The following is a 19,980-nucleotide window of genomic DNA, read 5'->3' on the forward strand; positions in this document are numbered from 1 at the left end:
TGGACCATTACTCAGGCACCAAAAGGAACGAAATAGGGTCATTGGTAGATATGTGGATGGACACAGAGTCTGTCACACATAATGAAGTAAGTCAGAAAGAGAAAAACAAATATCTTACATTAATGCATATATGTGGAATCTAGATAAGTGGTCCAGATGAACCTATTTCTAAGGCAGAAATAGAGACACAGACGTAGAGAATGGACATGTGGACACGGAGGAAGGGGATGACGAGACAAACTGGGAGACTGGGAGTGACATGTATCCACTACCTGGGTCATTCACTGGATCGTAGAGAAAGCAAGGGAATTCCAGAAAAAATCTACCTCTGTTTCATCGGTTATGCTAAAGCCTTTGACTATGTGGATCATAACAAACTGTGGAAAGCTCTTAAAGAGATGGGAATACCAGACCATCTTACCTGGCTCCTGAGAAACCTGTATGAGGGTCAAGAGGCAACAATGAGTTAGAACCCTGTATGGAACAACTGATTTGTTCAAAATTGTGAAAGGAGTACAACAGGGCTGTCTTCTGTCACCTTGTTTGTTTAACCTATACACTGAGCACATCATGAGAAATGCCAGGCTGGGTATTCGAATTACAAGCTGGAATCAACATATGTGGGAGAAACATTAACAACCTCAGATATGCAGATGACACCACTCAAATGGCAGAAAGTGAAGGGGAGCTAAAGAGCCTCTTGATGAGGGTTATGGAGGAGAGTGAAAGAGCCGGCTTAAAACTAAATATTAAAAAACTAAGGTCATGGTGTTCGGTCCCTCACTTTATGGCAAACAGAAGGGGAAAAGGTGGAAGTAGTGACGGATTTCCTCTTCTTGGGCTCCAAAATCACTGTAGATGGTGATCCCAGTCATGAAATTAGAAGATGATTGCTTCTTGGCGGAAAAACTATGACAAACCTGGACGGTGTCTTGAAAAGCAGAGACATTACTCTGCCTACAAAGGTCTGTATAGTTAAGGCTATGGTCTTCCTGGTAGTGATGTACAGTTGTGAGAGCTGGACCATAAAGAAAGGAAAATGCCAAAGAATTGAGGGCTTTGAACTGTGGTGCTGGAAAAGACTCCTGAAAATCCTGTGGGCAGTAAGATCAAACCAGTCAATCTGAAGGGAAATCAACCCTGAATACTCAATGAAGGACTGATGCTGAAGCTAATGCTCCCAGACTTTGGCCATCTGATGTGAAGAGCTGATTTACTGGAAAAGACCCTGATGCTGGGAAAGACTGAGGGAGAAGGAGACGAGGACTAGATGGTTGGATGGCATCACTGACTCAATGGACATGAGTTTGAGCAAGCTTAGGGAGATAGTGAAGGACAGGGAGGCCTGGGGTGCTGCAGTCCATGGGGTCACAAAAGAGTCAGACACAACTGGAGTGACTTAGTATGCATGCATGATGGATATGTCATTTTTTTAAAGATTGTGCTCTCCCCACTGTTTCACAACTAGGCATTCCGTTTAAACTAAAAATTTCCTGGCAACTAACGTGAGAAAATAAAACTATAAGGGGAAGAAATTATAATACAGTCTTACATCCATTCATTTGTAAAAATTCTCAGAATAAGAAATAAACAGAAAGGATACCCATCTGAAAATATAATTTATTAATTATTCTCAATTTAGGAAAATGTATTTAAGGATAAATGACATGTAAAAAATAAAATTCAACCAAGAAAATTTGACATCTGATGGCATAAGAAGGTGATTCATGAATCAGGCTGCATTCCATCTGGCAACTAGAGGGCATTCCAGGAGCAGTACAAAATGGAAAGCTTTTATGCAAAGGAGGGCAAGAAAGTTATTAGCAAGAGAAAAGGGTTACTTTGGGCCAGGTCTCCTTCTTTTTGAGAGGAAGGAAATAGCTTAGTTTATCATGCTTATTACCTCACTAGCAGCTGTTCAGGAAATTTTAGGTTGTTTTATAGGTCATGTTTCTGGGCAGGATTGAAACTTGGGTTGATGTGGTGAAGTGTACATGACTCCATTTGGGGCTTGTTGTCTCTTTTTAACACTGTTTTATCGAGGTGTCCAACTCATTGGGGCATAAGTGAAACAGTGCAACTCAGATTAGAACCTGAGCTCACGGGCCAGGACTTGAACCAGTCAGAAGCCAGACTGGGTCTTAAATCCATGGTCTTTAACTGAGGTCACACACCTGGTCTCAGTGTTTTGCCCAATGTCCGAATCCCCGAGCGGGAAGAGAGAAGGCTTCCAAGACAATGCAATTTGCAAAAAAGGGAAGTTTATTACTGACTCGAGCCAGGGCTCCTGCCGCAACCAACGCAGTGGTGCAGGGTCAGAGAGCCCGGCGCCCAAGCTGTTACCCAAATTTATAGGGTATGCATAAGCAGTTGGTAGCTGGCTTAAACGGATTGGTTACATGTTTGCAAATCAATTCTATTGGTACAAACTTTCGTGGGCCTTTTTTAAACCTGGGCGTTCACGGGCTTTTCAGCTTTCCCTTTGTTTCTTACTAGGTGCATATTGATTGGCTGGCCCCAGGTTGCCTGATGGGGGTAGGGAATCTTACCATTTCGGGGGGAAGCTGAAACTTAGGTCCAGGCTGCCTGTCATGGTGGTAGCCCTGGCAGCCTCACATCAGGACTTAATGAAGCTCAGGGTCTTGATGTCTCATCACAGGAAGAATTCAGTGAGAGAGAAAATGATAGGCAAGAAGTGGATTATTTAGAAAGAAAACCTCCACAGAGAATGGCCACCTCAGAAGGTGAGGCACTGGGTTATGGGGTTGTCAGTTTTTATAGGGGTGGGTAATTTCATAGACCAGTGAGTGACAGGACTATTGGACCTAGTTGGTTCTAACCAGAAATTTTGGGAAAGGAGCAGAGATTTCCAGGAACTGAGCTCTGCTCATTTTTTGACCTTCATGGTTGACCTTGTCACTCTCATGGGGCGGGTGGGTTTTCATTTAGCTTGCTGATGTGTACACTGAGTATACAGTATGGCTCAAAGTCAAGAAATCTTGAACCTATTTGGTTTTAATCAGTTTATGTCATGTCCTCAGGCTATGTCATTCTTTTAAATTTTGTGCCTGCTCCCTTCTGTTTTATGAGCATGAGCTGGCTTTCTTTTCTCTGGGACCTGCCACCCAACTGGTAGTTTGAACCTCCCTTTCTTACTGAGCGGTAGCTCTCTTAACAACTTATTTTGGTCCCATAAACTATCATTTCATAACTGAAACCAAGTGCCCCCCCCAAACTGAATTTTTCTGACAAGTTTATGATTAACCTCTCTATCCAAAACTATCCCCTTTCTTGTCCTGCCCCTGCTCCCCTCAAGTTTGAGAAGCATCAAAGAAAAGGAGGGTTGACACTGAACAGGACCCTGCAGGGCCCTCTTGGGTACAAAAGCTCTTCACTTCTTGTTTGTAGAAAAGGGCTTTAGTCTCCTAGGACTTCCCTGAATTCCAAAGAGCAGATCCAGCTTCAAACAGTTACCAGTTAGGAAATGCAGGAACAATCAAAAAGCACTCAAGAAACAAGAGTTCAGTGATAGAACAGAGTCCTAGTTCTGTCTCAGGGAGTATACACACAACATGGCAAGTGTGCGCTGAGACCCCAGGCTGCTACCAACCAGAAGACTGAAGACTGAGGTTCCCGGAAAGCCGCCTTATTACCTCAACACCAACTGGTCAGAGGAAGCGAGACCCTGCAGCTCTCACTCCAAATATTGTCTTGAAAAACCCTTCCTTGGGCACTCCTTGGTGGTCCAGTGGTTAGGACTCAGTGCTTTCACTGCTGTGGCCTGGCTTCCATCCCTGGTGGAGGAACTGAGATCCTGAAAGCTGCAGGAAGCAGCCAAAACCAACCAAACAAAAGCTCTTCCCTGAAAACCGTTGGTGAGTTCAGGTCTTCTGAGCATTCTCTGTGCATAGCCCTTGCAATAGGCCTTTCTGTACTCCGAACTCCAATGTTTCAGTTTGTTTGGCCTCACTGTGTGCAGGGCACATGGACCTGGGTTTGACAACGTAACTATCTCTTGGTTATGAGAATCCTTTCATGCCAGAGTTTAAGAATCAGCTCTGTCTGAATCTTCATACAGAGCTGATACAAATCTCTCCTTACTTGATGAATGAGGTTGCCATCCTCTTTCTGTGCTTATTTTTGATTCTTAGGCTAACCTTTACTGGCCATCAATATCAGACTGACATAGTGCCCTCGCGTGTGGCAGATGTTTAAATGCTTGTCACATGTAGAGTGGATCTGAGAGCAATGAAGACATCTACCCAAAACAGGTATGAGAGCTCCTGTAAAAATCAGACTTTATCCCACCATCTTAGTCTGCTCAGGCTTCTGTAACAACAATACTATAGACTTGTGACAAAGCAAACATTTCTCACAGTTCTGGAGGCTGGTGAGTCCAAGATCATGGTACTCATAGACTGGGTGTCTGGTGAGAGCTTGACACCTGGTTCACAGGCAACCATCTGGCTGTGTTCTCACAAGGCAGAAGGGGTGAGAGGCCCTGGGGCCTCTGTTACAATGGCGCTGACCCCATCCATGAGAGCTCCCCTGTCATGACCTAATCATCCAAGGCCCCACCTGCTAATGGGGCTTCCCCGGGGACTGAGTGGTAAAGAATCTGCCTGCAATGAAGGAGACACAGGAGATGTGGGTTCAATCCTTGGGTTGAGAAGATCCTTTGGAGGAAGGCATGGCAACCCACTCCAGTTTTCTCGCTTGGAGAGTCCCATGGACAGAGGAGCCTGGTGGGCTACAGTCTATGGGGTCGCAAAGAGTCGGGTACGACTGAAGCGACTGAGCATGCATTCACCATCTAGTACTATCACAACAGAGATTAGGATTCAACATATAAATTTGCAATTCAGTTCAGTTCAGTCACTCAGTCGTGTCCGACTCTTTGCAACCCCATGAATCGCAGCACGCCAGGCCTCCCTGTTCATCACCGACTCCCGGAGTTTACTCAAACTCATGTCCATCAAGTCGGTGATGCCATCCAGCCATCTCATCCCCTGTCGTCCCCTTCTCCTCCTGCCCCCAATCCCTCCCAGCATCAGGGTCTTTTCCAATGAGTCAACTCTTCGCATGAGGTGGCCAAAGTACTGGAGTTTCAGCTTCAGCACCAGTTCTTCCAAAGAACACCCAGGACTGATCTCCTTTAGGATGGACTGGTTGGATCTCCTTGAGAGACTCTCAAGGAGTCTCTCCAAGAGACTCTCAAGAGTCTTCTCCAACACCACAGTTCAAAAGCATCCATTCTTCGGTGCTCAGCTTTCTTTATAGTCCAACTCTCACATCCATACATGACCACTGGAAAAACCATAGCCTTGACTAGACAGACCTTTGTTGGCAAAGTAATGTCTCTGCCTTTTTTTTTTTCATTTATTTTTATTAGTTGGAGGCTAATCACTTTACAATACCACAGTGGGTCTGTCATACATTGACATGAATCAGCCATGGATTTACATGTATTCCCCATCCCATTCCCCCCTCCCACCTCCCTCTCTACCCAATCCCTCTGGGTCTTCCCAGTGCACCAGGCCCGAGCACTTGTCTCATGCATCCCACCTGGGCTGGTGATCTGTTTCACTATAGATAATATACATGCTGTTCTCTTGAAACATCCCACCCTCGCCTTCTCCTACAGAGTCCAAAAGTCTGTTCTGTACATCTGTGTCTCTTTTTCTGTTATGCATATAGGGTTATCATTACCATCTTTCTAAATCCCATATATATGTGTTAGTATGCTATAATGTTCTTTATCTTTCTGGCTTACTTCACTCTGTATAATGGGCTCCAGTTTCATCCATCTCATTAGAACTGATTCAAATGAATTCTTTTTAATGGCTGAGTAATATTCCATTGTATATATGTGCCATAGGTTCCTTATCCATTAGTCTGCTGACGGGCATCTAGGTTGCTTCCATGTCCTAGCTATTATAAACAGTGCTGCAATGAACATTGGGGTGCACGTGTCTCTTTCAGATCTGGTTTCCTCAGTGTGTATGCCCAGAAGTGGTATTGCTGGGTCATATGGCAGTTCTATTTCCAGTTTTTTAAGGAATCTCCACACTGTTCTCCATAGTGGCTGTACTAGTTTGCATTCCCACCAACAGTGTAAGAGGGTTCCCTTTTCTCCACACCCTCTCCAGCATTTATTGCTTGTAGACTTTTGGATAGCAGCCATCCTGACTGGCATGTAACGGTACCTCATTGTGGTTTTGATTTGCATTTCTCTGATAATGAGTGATGTTGAGCATCTTTTCATGTGTTTGTTAGCCATCTGTATGTCTTTGGAGAAATGTCTGTTTAGTTCTTTGGCCCATTTTTTGATTGGGTCATTTATTTTTCTGGAATTGAGCTGCAGGAGTTGCTTGTATATTTTTGAGATTAATCCTTTGTCTGTTGCTTCATTTGCTATTATTTTCTCCCAATCTGAGGGCTGTCTTTTCACCTTGTTTATAATTTCCTTTGTTGTGCAAAAGCTTTTAAGTTTCATTAGGTCCCATTTGTTTATTTTTGCTTTTATTTCCAATATTCTGGGAAGTGGGTCATAGAGGATCCTGCTGTGATTTATGTCGGAGAGTGTTTTGCCTATGTTCTCCTCTAGGAGTTTTATAGTTTCTGGTCTTACATTTAGATCTTTAATCCATTTTGAGTTTATTTTTGTGTATGGTGTTAGAAAGTGTTCCAGTTTCATTCTTTTACAAGTGGTTGACCAGTTTTCCCAGCACCACTTGTTAAAGAGGTTGTCTTTTTTCCACTGTATATCCTTGCCTCCTTTGTTGAAGATAAGGTGTCCATAGGTTCGTGGATTTATCTCTGGGCTTTCTATTCTGTTCCACTGATCTATATTTCTGTCTTTGTGCCAGTACCATACTGTCTTGATGACTGTGGCTTTGTAGTAGAGTCTGGAGTCAGGCAGGTTGATTCCTCCAGTTCCATTCTTCTTTCTCAAGATTACTTTGGCTATTCGAGGTTTTTTGTATTTCCATACAAATTGTGAAATTATTTGTTCTAGTTCTGTGAAAAATACCATTGGTAGCTTAATAGGGATTGCATTGAATCTATAGATTGCTTTGGGTAGTATAGCCATTTTGACAATATTGATTCTTCCAATCCATGAACACGGTATGTTTCTCCATCTGTTTGTGTCCTCTTTGATTTCTTTCATCAGTGTTTTATAGTTTTCTATGTATAGGTCCTTTGTTTCTTTAGGTAGATATACTCCTAAGTACTTTATTCTTTTTGTTGCAATGGTGAATGGTATTGTTTCCTTAATTTCTCTTTCTGTTTTCTCATTGTTAGTGTATAGGAATGCAAGGGATTTCTGTGTGTTAATTTTATATCCTGCAACTTTACTCTATTCGTTGATTAGCTCTAGTAATTTTCTGGTAGAGTCTTTAGGGTTTTCTATGTAGAGGATCATGTCATCTGCAAACAGCGAGTTTCACTTCTTCTTTTCCTATCTGGATTCCTTTTACTTCTTTTTCTGCTCTGATTGCTGTGGCCAAAACTTCAAAAACTATGTTGAATAGTAGTGGTGAGAGTGGGCACCCTTGTCTTGTTCCTGATTTCAGGGGAAATGCTTTCAATTTTTCACCATTGAGGGTAATGCTTGCTGTGGGTTTGTCATATATAGCTTTTATTATGTTGAGGTATGTTCCTTCTACTCCTGCTTTCTGGAGAGTTTTAATCATAAATGGGTGTTGAATTTTGTCAAAGGCTTTCTCTGCATCTATTGAGATAATCATATGGTTTTTATCTTTCAATTTGTTAATGTGGTGTATTACATTGATTGATTTGCAGATATTAAAGAATCCTTGCATTCCTGGGATAAAGCCCACTTGGTCATGGTGTATGATTTTTTAAATATGTTGTTGGATTCTGTTTGCTAGAATTTTGTTAAGGATTTTTGCATCTATGTTCATCAGTGATATTGGCCTGTAGTTTCCTTTTTTTGTGGCATCTTTGCCTGGTTTTGGAATTAGGGTGATGGTGGCCTTGTAGAATGAGTTTGGAAGTTTACCCTCTTCTGCAATTTTCTGGAAGAGTTTGAGTAAGATAGGTGTTAGTTCTTCCCTAAATTTTTGGTAGAATTCAGCTGTGAAGCCATCTGGTCCTGGGCTTTTGCTTGCTGGAAGATTTCTGATTACAGTTTTTATTTCCTTGCTTGTGATGGGTCTGTTAAGATCTTCTATTTCTTCCTGGTTCAGTTTTGGGAAGTTATACTTTTCTAAGAATTTGTCCATTTCTTCCAAGTTGTCCATTTTATTGGCATAGAGCTGCTGGTAGGAGTCTCTTATGATCCTTTGTATTTCAGTGTTGTTTGTTGTGATCTCTCCATTTTCATTTCTAATTTTGTTAATTTGGTTCTTCTCTCTTTGTTTCTTAATGAGTGTTGCTAATGGTTTGTCAATTTTGTTTATTTTTTCAAAAAACCAGCTTTTAGCTTTGTTGATTTTTGCTATGGTCTCTTTAGTTTCTTTTGCATTTATTTCTGCCCTAATTTTTAAGATTTCTTTCCTTCTACTAACCCTCGGGTTCTTCATTTCTTCCTTCTCTAATTACTTTAGGTGTAGAGTTAGGTTATTTATTTGACTTTTTTCTTGTTTCTTGAAGTAAGGCTGTAATGCTATGAACCTTCCCCTTAGCACTGCTTTTATGGTGTCCCATAGGTTTTGAGCTGTTGTGTTTTCATTTTCATTCATTTCTATGCATATTTTGATTTCTTTTTTGATTTCTTCTATGATTTGTTGGTTATTCAGAAGCGTGTTGTTTAGCCTCCATATGTTTGAATTTTTAACAATTTTTTTCCTGTAATTGAGATCTAATCTTACTGCACTGTGGTCAGAAAAGATGACTGGAATGACTTCTATTTTTTTTAATTTTCCAAGACTAGATTTACGGCCCAGGATGTGATCTATTCTGGAGAAGGTTCCGTGTGCACTTGAGAAAAAGGTGAAGTTGATTGTTTTGGGGTGAAATGTCCTATAGATATCAATTAGGTCTAGCTGGTCCATTGTATCATTTAAGGTTTGTGTTTCCTTGTTAATTTTCTGTTTAGTTGATCTATCCATAGTTGTGAGTGGGGTATTAAAGTCTCCTACTATTATTGTGTTACTATTAATTTCCTCTTTCACACTCGTTAGCGTTTGCCTTACATATTGCGGTGCTCCTATGTTGGGTGCATATATATTTATAATTGTTATATCTTCTTCTTGGATTGATCCTTTGATCATTATGTAGTGTCCTTCTTTGTCTCTCTTCACATCCTTTATTTGAAAGTCTATTTTATCTGATATGAGTATTGTGACTCCTGCTTTCTTTTGTTCTCCATTTGTGTGAAATATTTTTTTCCAGCCCTTCACTTTTAGTCTGTATGTGTCTCTTGTTTTGAGGTGGGTCTCTTGTAGACAGCATATATAGGGGATTTGTTTTTGTATCCATTCAGCCAGACTTTGTCTTTTGGTTGGGGCATTCAACCCATTTACATTTAAGGTAATTATTGATAGGTGTGGTCCCATTGCCATTTACTTTGTTGTTTTGGGTTCACGTTTATACAACCTTTCTGTGTTTCCTGTCTATAGAAGATCCTTTAGCATTTGTTGAAGAGCTGGTTTGGTGGTGCTGAATTCTCTCAGAATTCTCTCAGCTTTTGCTTGTCTGTAAAGCTTTTGAATTCTCCTTCATATCTGAATGAGATCCTTGCTGGGTACAGTAATCTAGATTGTAGGTTATTCTCTTTCATTACTTTAAGTATGTCCTGCCATTCCCTTCTGGACTGGAGGGTTTCTATTGATAGATCAGCTGTTATCCTTATGGGAATCCCTTTGTGTGTTATTTGTTGTTTCTCCCTTGCTGCTTTTAATATTTGTTCTTTGTGTTTGGTCTTTGTTAATTTGATTAATATGAGTCTTGGGGTGTTTCGCCTTGGGTTTATCCTGTTTGGGACTTTCTGGGTTTCTTGGACTTGGGTGGCTATTTCCTTCCCCATTTTAGGGAAGTTTTCAGCTATTATCTCCTTAGTATTTTCTCATGGCCTTTCTTTTTGTCTTCTTCTTCTGGGACTCCTATGATTCGAATGTTGGGGTGGTTCACATTGTCCAGAGGTCCCTGAGGTTGTCCTCATTTTTTTTTTTTTTTGGTCATATGACCATATTTTATTACAATATGTTCAGCGTTACTAATGTTAAGAGGAAAAAATGTAAACAAAATGAAAGTCTAGGGAAAAATGGCACTTTGCTTTAATCTTCAATTTGAGTTATTTTTAACAATCCATTTATACCATTTTATGTCTCAGTTTTTAAAGGGCATCACTGCTGAATTTCAGACTGAAAAATGAATACACAGAAAAGATGACATCAAGAGTTAAGCAGATAAGAGATACTGATTAAAAAACTGAAAGTAAAATCTACTTTGGCTACAACTGAACACTGACAGATAACTTTCTCCAAAGGAAAATATAACTTGAGTCATAAAGGTTAATTTTTTGTATAGTTCAATACCACGTCAATTAGGAACTCATGACAATGATAACAATTTTACTCAGTCACATTTGATTACCTAAAATTCTACTGAGCATGCTATTTGCCATGTCTTATTCCTCTGAGATAACTATTTCCGGAAACCAGAAATACAAGTTTGCCTGTGATTGAAGTTTCAAGAAATAATTTGTAGAAAACACCAAAGGGATCAGTTGTTAAAGTTCCTACCTGTCCTTCACTGTATAGCAGTTATTTCTACAAATAAAGAGCACGTGAATACTTCCTAAGAACTTGAAATGAGAAAACCAAAAACAGAGATCTGTGTGTATGAACATATGTACACATATATATATAAGCTTAAATACCCCCAGACAACTTTAAACAGGTAAGAATACCTCAATATTTTAAATTCAGAAAGCAGGGATAAACACTGTTCAGTTTATCCCTAAATCAGTGGTACTACTAGCTTATATGTTTTAGTTAGAACACTATACGTGCAGTTCAGAAGTACTGATTAGATTCCATTAAAAAAGAAGAAATCCAAACTAATAAAAACCTTCTTCTAACAGTATATAGTTCTCCGACTTTTTACTTATTTTGAAATTTGATCTTTCCATAACCTTGCAAGTGGAAGATAAGCTGCTCAATAAAAGCCAATTCAAATATACAATATACAGAAATTACTTAAAAAGTCTGTTCATATAATGGATTCTTTCAGTACTAACAAAAAATTAAAATACAAATAATTGACTAGAAATGTAAGCTAAGATACATAGGAACTGCACTTCATTTTAGGGGGAAAAAGTTCAAATCTTATTGTGTTAGAAGAATAAAGAACATTTGTCATAGTATACATTATCATATTCCCTTAAAGCAGGAACTATTTTAAGCTTTTAAATTAAAAAGTGTTCAGAATTCTGTTTATACATTCAGGAACTATCATCATATCACTGGTTACACACAATTCTCTCATCATGCAAAAAAACCTCAGTTGCTTTCTAAGGTCTAATTAAGTCAAACAATAAACTAATAATAGCACTTCAATTAGCAAGCTGAAGTCAGAGACATGTAGAAAATTCTGCAGCTGAATTGTATTTCCTGTCTAGTACTGATGCAATTCATTTTCTCCATGTATTAGAAGAATGAATAGGCATTAATAGTCAAAGTAAGATTTTCATTGTTGCAGCAAATGACAGAGTAAGTGAGAAAAGGAAAAGCTTCCAATGTCATGACAATCTTTATGATCCTTTGTAAAGGTAAACGATTCTGTGTATATGTGTGGAGAGGAATAAGAGACAAAGGCAGGAGTTTAACACAGGTATATAAAGGGAATGCTGAAACTATATTAGAATTATATTTATTGAAAGACTGATCTGAAGTCTGCCCATGGAGTGTACAAAAAAAGTCAGAGCAGACGTTAGTGCAAATTTAACCTGACAATTTATTTATGGAAAAAAACTAGTTTTGATGAGATCCTTTCCTTGTAAACATAAAAGAAACTCAACAGGAATTTTAAAGGTAGTATGCCAGAAAATGCAACAGTAACTCATAACATAATCCTTTTTAATTAAACAGACAAGTTGAAGACACATGTTAAAATACTCTTCAGACTGAATATATTTATCAGCCTATATGATCTGCTGTTCTAACTGGATTTTGATTTTTTAAAAACCCAACCTTTTAGAAGAGCTGTCACAACTAGAAGTGAAGAAAATAAATTAGATCCCCTCTCCCTCCCCAAAAGATATTAATTTCTAAAGCATAAAAAGCTATATATCTTATACAAATCAACCAGTGTTCTTACAAAAGTAACGTAGTTTTGAATGACATTATGCTGTATTTGTGGTGAAGTACTAGGCACAAGAATATATGTATCAATCAGGCATTTTCAGTCTAATTAGTCTCTTAAGTTATTTAATTCTTGGCAATATATAATAACTGGTACGTATTTTGGTACTTAAGTCATGAATTGTAGAGAACAAGAAGCAGTATATTATAGTAACAGAGTTTGTATTTGACAATTACTGTGTTGAAAAAAATCTCTTCTATGAACTCTGTGATTTGTTTTGCAGTTGGTCACTTGTAGCAGATCCTTGACTTGATTCTTCCATATTCATGCTTTCTCCAGCTGCAGTCTCTGACATTTCTTCATCCTCCTCCTCCTCATTTAGGTCTTTTGAGATTAATTGTCTAGCTAACTTAATATTCAGTCCTTCATTGTAGTGAAGCTTCCTTTTCATTTCAAACTGTCGCTTTTTTTCTCGTTCTTCAGGTGAGAGTTCACTATCCTCATCTCCACTGCTTTCTTGTTCACGAACTCGATACTTTGGTTCCAAGCTTTCAGCAGCAGCAGCAGCAGTTAATTTCCGAGCTAAGATATCTGGGGTCAGGGCTTCAGTGGTTTCTGAATCACTCATTGCATCTTCATCATCAGCTACCATACTGTGGTAAGGAGTGCTAGGCTCGTCTATCTTCATTAAACCGTAGTCTTTGTCTGCTGGATGATAGGTCGCTAGGATGTTCATTTCATCCCACTTCTGGGACTTTTTACTCAGCTCTTCGTGGACACTCTTGCCGGGCTGTTCGGCCGAGGACACCACAGAGGAAGTCGTAGAGCTCTTGTTCTTCAGGATCCCCTTGATGGGCCGGTGCGAGGCCGTCGAGGCCGCCATTGCCTGCTGCTCCGGCGGTCGGCTCAGCGTCGCTACTTGGTGCCGAGTTCAGGAAGGAAAGGGCTGGGCGCGAGCAGAAACTCGCCAGGCAGCCGCCGAGCCCGCCTGGGGCTGAAGCGGCCGCACCTGCTGTCGCGGAAACAGCCACCAGAGTTGCTGTCACGACACAACGACTCGGACGCTCTGAGGTCTAGCCGACGCCGCGTGGCTGGCGGCCCTCCGCGAGCCCTTGGCCACCGGCACTCTAACCGTGGCCCGCGGAGAGAAGCCGGCCTAGCCTTTCCTCATTTCTTTAATTCTTTTTTCTTTTTTCCTCACTGCTTCATTTATTTCCACCATTTTATCTTCTACCTCACTTATCCTATCTTCTGTCTCCGTTATTCTACTCTTGGTTCCATCCAGAGTGTTTTTGATCTCATTTATTGCATTATTCATTTTTAATTGACTCTATTTTATTTCTTCTAGGTCTTTATTAAACATTTCTTGCATCTTCTCAATCTTTGTCTCCAGGCTATTTATCTGTAACTCTATTTTGTTTTCAAGATTTTGGATCATTTTTATTATCATTATTCTAAATTCTTTTTCAGGTAGATTCCCTATCTCCTCCTCTTTTGTTTGACTTGGTGGGCATTTTTCATGCTCCTTTACCTGTTGGGTATTTCTCTGCCTTTTCATCTTGTTTAGATTGCTGTGTCTGGAGTGGGCTTTCTGTATTCTGGAGGTCTGTGGTTCCTTTTTATTGTGGAGGTTTTACCCAGTGGGTGGGGTTGGACAATTGGCTTTTCAAGGTTTCCTGGTTAGGGAAGTTTGAGTCAGTGTTCTGGTGCGTGGAACTAGATTTCTTCTCTCTGGAATGCAATGGAGTGCCCAGTAATGAGTTTTGAGATGGGTCTATGTGTTAGATGTGACTTTGGGCAGCCTGTATGTTGACGTTCAGGCCTATGTTCCTGCGTTGCTGGAGAATTTGTGTGGTATGTAGTGCTCTGAAACTTACTGGCTCTTGGGTGGTGGCTGGTTTCAGTGTAGGTATGGAGGCTTTTGGACAGTCTCTTATTAATTAATGTTCCATGTAGTCAGGGGTTTTCTGGCGTTCTCAGGTTTTGGGCTTAAGTCTCCTGCCTCTGGCTTTCAGTTTTATTCTTCCAGTAGTCTCAAGACTTCTCCAACTATACAGCACTGAAAATAAAACTTCTAGGTTAATGGTGAAAAGATTCTCCCCCATGAGGGACACCCAGAGAGGTTCACAGAGTTACATGAAAAAGAGGAGAGGGAGGAGGGAGATAGAGATGAGCAGGAGGAGAAAAAGGGGGACCCAAGAGGAGAGAGACAGATCTATGCAGTTTTCTGTTCCCAAAGTGTTCTCCGTAGCCCAGACACCCACAGAGATTCACAGAATTGGATTGGGAAGAGAAGGGGAAAGGAGGAAATAGAGGTGTTCTGAGGTAGAAAATGGAGAGTCAAGATTGGGAGAGAGTAATCAACACCCTCCTGAATAAAAATGGGAACTGAATATTGGATTCTTAAATGCCCAAAATTTATATCACATACTGAAAAACAAAGATTAAAAATCTAGAGTAGAGGTTAGACTCTTAAAAATACAATAATAAAAACAAAAACAAAAACACAAACAATTTTAGAAATATATATGAAGTTCGGTTTAAAAATAGGGCTTCTCTCTTTTTTCTTTTTTGCAAGGTTATAGTGAAATGAAAATGAAAATTAAGGAGTAGTAGAGGAGTAATAGAGGACTTTAAAAGGAAATAAGAGAAAAAGAAAAAAGAAAAAGAAAAGAAAAAAAATTTTTCTAATTAAAAAAATCATAAAAATCTATGAAAATGAAAGTTAAGGAGTAATGGGGGAATAATAGGGAATTTTAAAAGAAAATAAAAGAGAAAAAAGAAAAAAGAAAAAAAATTTTAATTAAAAAAAAAAGTAAAAATATATCTAGGAATTTCTCTGGAGCTGTTGCAGTCAGTGTGGGCTCGGTTCAGTTTCAGATAGCTCCTCGTTCCAGCTTACACTTCTCGAGATCTACAGGCCCCTTGGTGTAGTCGGTGTTATCTACAGGGATTTTAATCTGTTGCACCAGTCCCTTCTGAAGCGGTTCCCTTTGTTTATTTGGCTTCTGTTTGCCAGTCTCTTCAGTGCCTAATTTCCGCCCTGATACAGGCGGGCGGAGGTAGTCTCTTGTTCAGGTTGCTAGTTCCGTCGCGCTGCGGGGGGGGGGGACTGGCGCTGCTTTCCCCATCTACGCTGCTCAGGCTCCCGGCTGCTCTATATGGAGCGTGTCCTGAGCTGCGCGCGGTTCCAGCCCTTGGATGTTCCACAGAAGCATGGACTCGGCTGCGCCTGCGTTTTGTGCCTTCCCCGCCCGAGCGGCTCAGGCAGCCAGGAGCTTCACTGGTGCACTCTCCCTGGGTGCGGCGTGTCTTCTCCCCTCCGCAGTCCCAGCCTCAGTTTCCGCCCATGCCAGTCGGGTGCGTGCACCGTCTCCCCTCCACGTCCCCGCCCACGCCGGTCGGGTGCGTGTGCCCTGTGTCTAGCCGTGATCCTTCCGGTGGATGTCGACCATTCAGAATCTCAGGAAGTCTTTGGCTAGAAACTGGAGGCCTGTTTGCAGTATGGTAGAGGATGCGGTCCTTGGGGCCAAGCCTGCCCTTTTCCCCTCCCCCTGCCTCCTGCCTCCGGCAGGGCTGGGCTGGTCCGCAGCCTGAGAGCTCTTCTCTGGACTTGCTCAGACCCTTTGTTCTGCGAACGGCCGAACGGCCGGCAGTGTATTCGGGCCGGTTAACTTTCTCTCTCTCTTTTGCTGTCCCACAGTTTAAGTTGGTAGCTCACAAAAGCTCCCTCCGATTGTCCTCAGGGCACTCAGGCCCGGTCCTTACCCTAAGTTATGCCGCCCGCTCCTCTCCGTTCCGCCCCCACTTGCTGGTGGCGGATGCGGGCGTCTGGGGTACTTTTCTGCTGGGAGTTGCTTTTAGGCATGTAATCTGTGGGTTTTATTTATTTTTCCCCTCCCAGTTAGGTTGCCCTCCGAGATTAAAAAACTTCCCCCAGACCCACCAGTGCGAGGGTTTCCTGGTGTTTGGAAACTTCCTCTATTTAGACTCCCTTCCCGGGATGGATCTCCGTCCCTAGCTCTTTTGTCTGTCTTTTTATCTTTTATATTTTGTCCTACCTCCTTTCGAAGAAATGGGCTGCTTTTCTGGGCACCTGATGACCTCAGCTAGCAATCAAAAGTTGTTTTGTGAAGTTTGCTCTGCGTTCAATTGTTCTTTCGATGAATTTGTAGGGGAGAAAGTGGTCTCCCCGTCCTGTTCCTCCGCCATCTTGGCTCCTCCCCGTGTCTCTGCTTTTTAATGTGCTGTCTAGGTTGGTCATAACTTTCCTTCCATGGAGTAAGCATCTTTTAATTTCATGGCTGCAGTCACCATCTGCAGTGATTTTGGAGCCCCCAGAAATAAAGTCTGTCACTGTTTCCACTGTTTCCCCATCTATTTCCCATGAGGTGATGGGACCAGATGTCATGATCTTAGTTTTCTGAATGTTGAGCTTTAAGCCAACTTTTTCACTCTCCTCTTTCTCTTTCATTAAGAGGCTTTCTAGTTCCTCTTCACTTTCTGCCATAAGGGTGGTGTCATCTGCATATCTGAGGTTATTGATATTTCTCCCGGCAATTTTGATTCTAGCTTGTGCTTCATCCAGTCCAGCGTTTCTCATGATGTACTCTGCATATAAGTTAAATAAGCAGGGTGACAATATACAGCCTTGAGGTACTCCTTTTCCTATTTGGAACCAGTTTGTTGTTCCATGTCCAGTTCTAACTGTTGCTTCCTGACCTGCATACAGGTTTCTCAAGAGGCAGGTCAGGTGGTCTGGTATTCCCATCTCTTTCAGAATTTTCCACAGTTTATCGTGATCCACACAGTCAAAGGCTTTGGCATAGTCAATAAAGCAGAAATAGATGTTTTTCTGGAACTCTCTTGCTTTTTCCATCATCCCTTAGGGGCACACAAATGTTCAGTCTCTAGCACATACCCAAGTGCTTGTGAAGCCACTTCAGATGTTCTGTGTCTCACAGATTTATCCTAGAAGTCCCTTGCCCTGGCACCAAGTTGACATGGTACCAACAAAATGACCTAGGCCCAGATTCCTTCCTCTGGTGACACTTTCAGCGTGTAGTCAGCCCCTCCAAAGCCCTTCCTCCCAGTTCTGTCACATGCTCTGCTTTCTCCTTTTCCTGGGGTGCAGGTCTCTGCAGAAGAGATGGTTAGATGGTTCCCATCCCTGGGGACGGAGGCAGTGAGGAGGAAGGAAACTCCTCCTGACCAGCGTATCCTCAGAGGCCAGCCACAGTCACACTCAGTCTTCTCCCGCATAGCGGAGTTGCAACGCAGTGGGGAGCAGTGCATGTTAGGACTTATCTTCCTGTTATCAGTAAGCTCTGAGGGTTTTTGGCTGACCCCTAACAGCTGGTGGTGCTCTGAACTCAGAAATGTGGGATGTTGTTACACCTTTGATGCTTAGCTTTAAGCCTCGACCTCCATTCCTGAACCACAGAAAAACATCACTCAACATTTTATAAGGACATGCAGTGAACTCGTATCATCACCCATCAGTTATTGATAACATGACTTTATCTTGGGCCTTGTGCTAAGAACTAGGGTGAACACAAAGGATTTAATTATATTTTCCTACAGACAAAGGGACTGCAGTTTGATAGGAGAGACTGAGTACATATATTAACAGAACCATGCAGAAAACTAACACAAATATCAAAAGCAACAATAGTAGCATGTGCTTTATATCATGTCCCTTTTTGCAGAAAAAGGAACAAAGTCACACTTATTTGAGTGGAATGAACCTAGATGTCTTCACTCCCAGCTTTGTCCATGGTTTAAAATTACTTTTTGTTTTGGCATAACTTTCAGAAAAGTTACAGGGATAGTACAGAGAGTTACCGTACCTTTCACACAGCTTCCCCTGATGCTAAATATGTAACCTTGGTATCTTTGTCAAAACTAAGAAATTAACATTGATACAATGCTATTAACTACAATATGAACTTTCTTCTCTTTTTATTTTTTTTAACCTTTTCCCCCACTAATGTCCTTTTCATGTACTACAATCCAATGCAAGGTATCATGTGCTTAGTCATCACATCTTCTCGGTCTCTGCCAGCATGCCAGTTTCTCCATCCTTCCCTTGTCTGTCATGACTGTAACACTTTAAAGAGTTCTGGTCAGGTATTTGTTGAATGTCATTCAATCTGAGTTTTCTGATGCTTCTCATGATAAGACTGGGGTTGTGGCTTACAGGGAAGAATACCACAGGGGTGAAGCGCCCTTGTGCTTGGTCACAGAGCAGCGTAACATCTATGTGTGTATTTATGCTATGCTGGGTCTTCACTGCTGCGGGTGGGCTTTCTCCAGGGTGGCAGTGAGGGCTGCTCTCCAGTTGTAGTGCTCAGGTCTCTCACTGCGGGGGCTTCTCTTGTTGCAGAGCCCAGGCTGCAGGCACGAGGGCGTCAGGAGCTCCGGCATACGGCTCGGTAGTTATGGCTCACAGGCTTGGATGCCTCTTGGCATGTGGACTCTTCCTGGACCAGGGGTCGAACTCTTGTCCCCTGCATTGGCAGGCAGATACTTAACCACTGGACCATCAGGGAAGTCCACAACATAGCTTAACAATGGTGAGTTGACCTTGATCACATGGTTAAGGTAGTGTCTATCAAGTTTAGAAACCAAGGTCTGAGAGCTGAGTGCATTCATTCCTACTGGAGCATCACTGATTCTAGACCTTCCAATGAACAGAGAAAATATACATGTATAATAGCCTACACATATACAAGTTTCTCCACTGTAGATTTACTATTTTCTCTTTTCCATATTCTTTTCCTTAGAAAAGAGTCACTAAATCCAGCCCACACCAAAGGTGAAGGGAATTAAGTGCCAAGGGAAGTATCAAATAATTTGTGGATAAAGATTAAAACCATAACAGTAGTGAATAAATATTTGAAGGGAGATTCTTTGAAGTTATGAAATTATCTTATTTTTCCATACGGTGCCACCTGCTAATTTTACCATTCATCAGGACTTGCCCAAAGCAGAATTATAGTAGGGATTCGTGGATATTTATTTTATTCTTTGAGTTATAAATCTACATTATAAATATTTATTTTTATTGCTTAAATTGTTCTAGTTACCTTTGGGAGTGCTTTCAGTTGACTCCTTTTGACATGCTCTCATCTTGTCTTCTTTCTTCCCCTGACCCCTTGTTTCTTTCTTTTCTTTCCTTTTCTACATAGTGGTCAAACTCATCTTGTGTTTTCCCTGCCTCAGCTCTAAAACCAGCTATTTCTCCAAGGAGGTCTGGTTCCTTTTACTGGACAATGATATTTAGAAACCAAGATCTGGGAGCTAAGTGCATTCATTGCAATTGGAGAATCATTGCTTCTAGACCCTCTAGTGGGCAGAATTAGGAAACACACGCATATATACTAGCCTATGTATTTGTGTGTGTGAGTGTGTCGTGTGCTCAGTTATGTCTGACTCTTTGTGACCCGCCAGGCTCCACTGTCTGTGGAATTTCCCAGGCAAGAATACCTAGTGGGTTTCCATTTCCTTCTCTACAGGACCGTCCCAACCCAGGGACTGTACCTGCGTCTCCTCTGTTGGCTGGCAGATTTTTTACTACTGTGCCATCTGGGAAGCCTACGTGTACACTCATCTGTATTTCCTTTTCTACCTGCTTATTTATTACGTCTTTCTCTGAGAGTAAGAAACCTGCCTCTCCTTACCCGTATCATATTTATTTATTTGTTC

The 19,980-nt window shown here is 41.4% G+C and overlaps 1 pseudogene; it reads right to left on the reverse strand.

The window, feature by feature from the left end:
- Positions 1 to 11,905: 11,905 nt before the first annotated feature.
- Positions 11,906 to 13,403, reverse strand: LOC139037554 (protein phosphatase inhibitor 2 pseudogene; annotated as a pseudogene).
- Between the last annotated feature and the right edge of the window lie 6,577 nt (positions 13,404 to 19,980).

Source organism: Odocoileus virginianus, chromosome 11 (assembly GCF_023699985.2).
Source record: "Odocoileus virginianus isolate 20LAN1187 ecotype Illinois chromosome 11, Ovbor_1.2, whole genome shotgun sequence".
Classification (NCBI taxonomy): domain Eukaryota; kingdom Metazoa; phylum Chordata; class Mammalia; order Artiodactyla; family Cervidae; genus Odocoileus; species Odocoileus virginianus.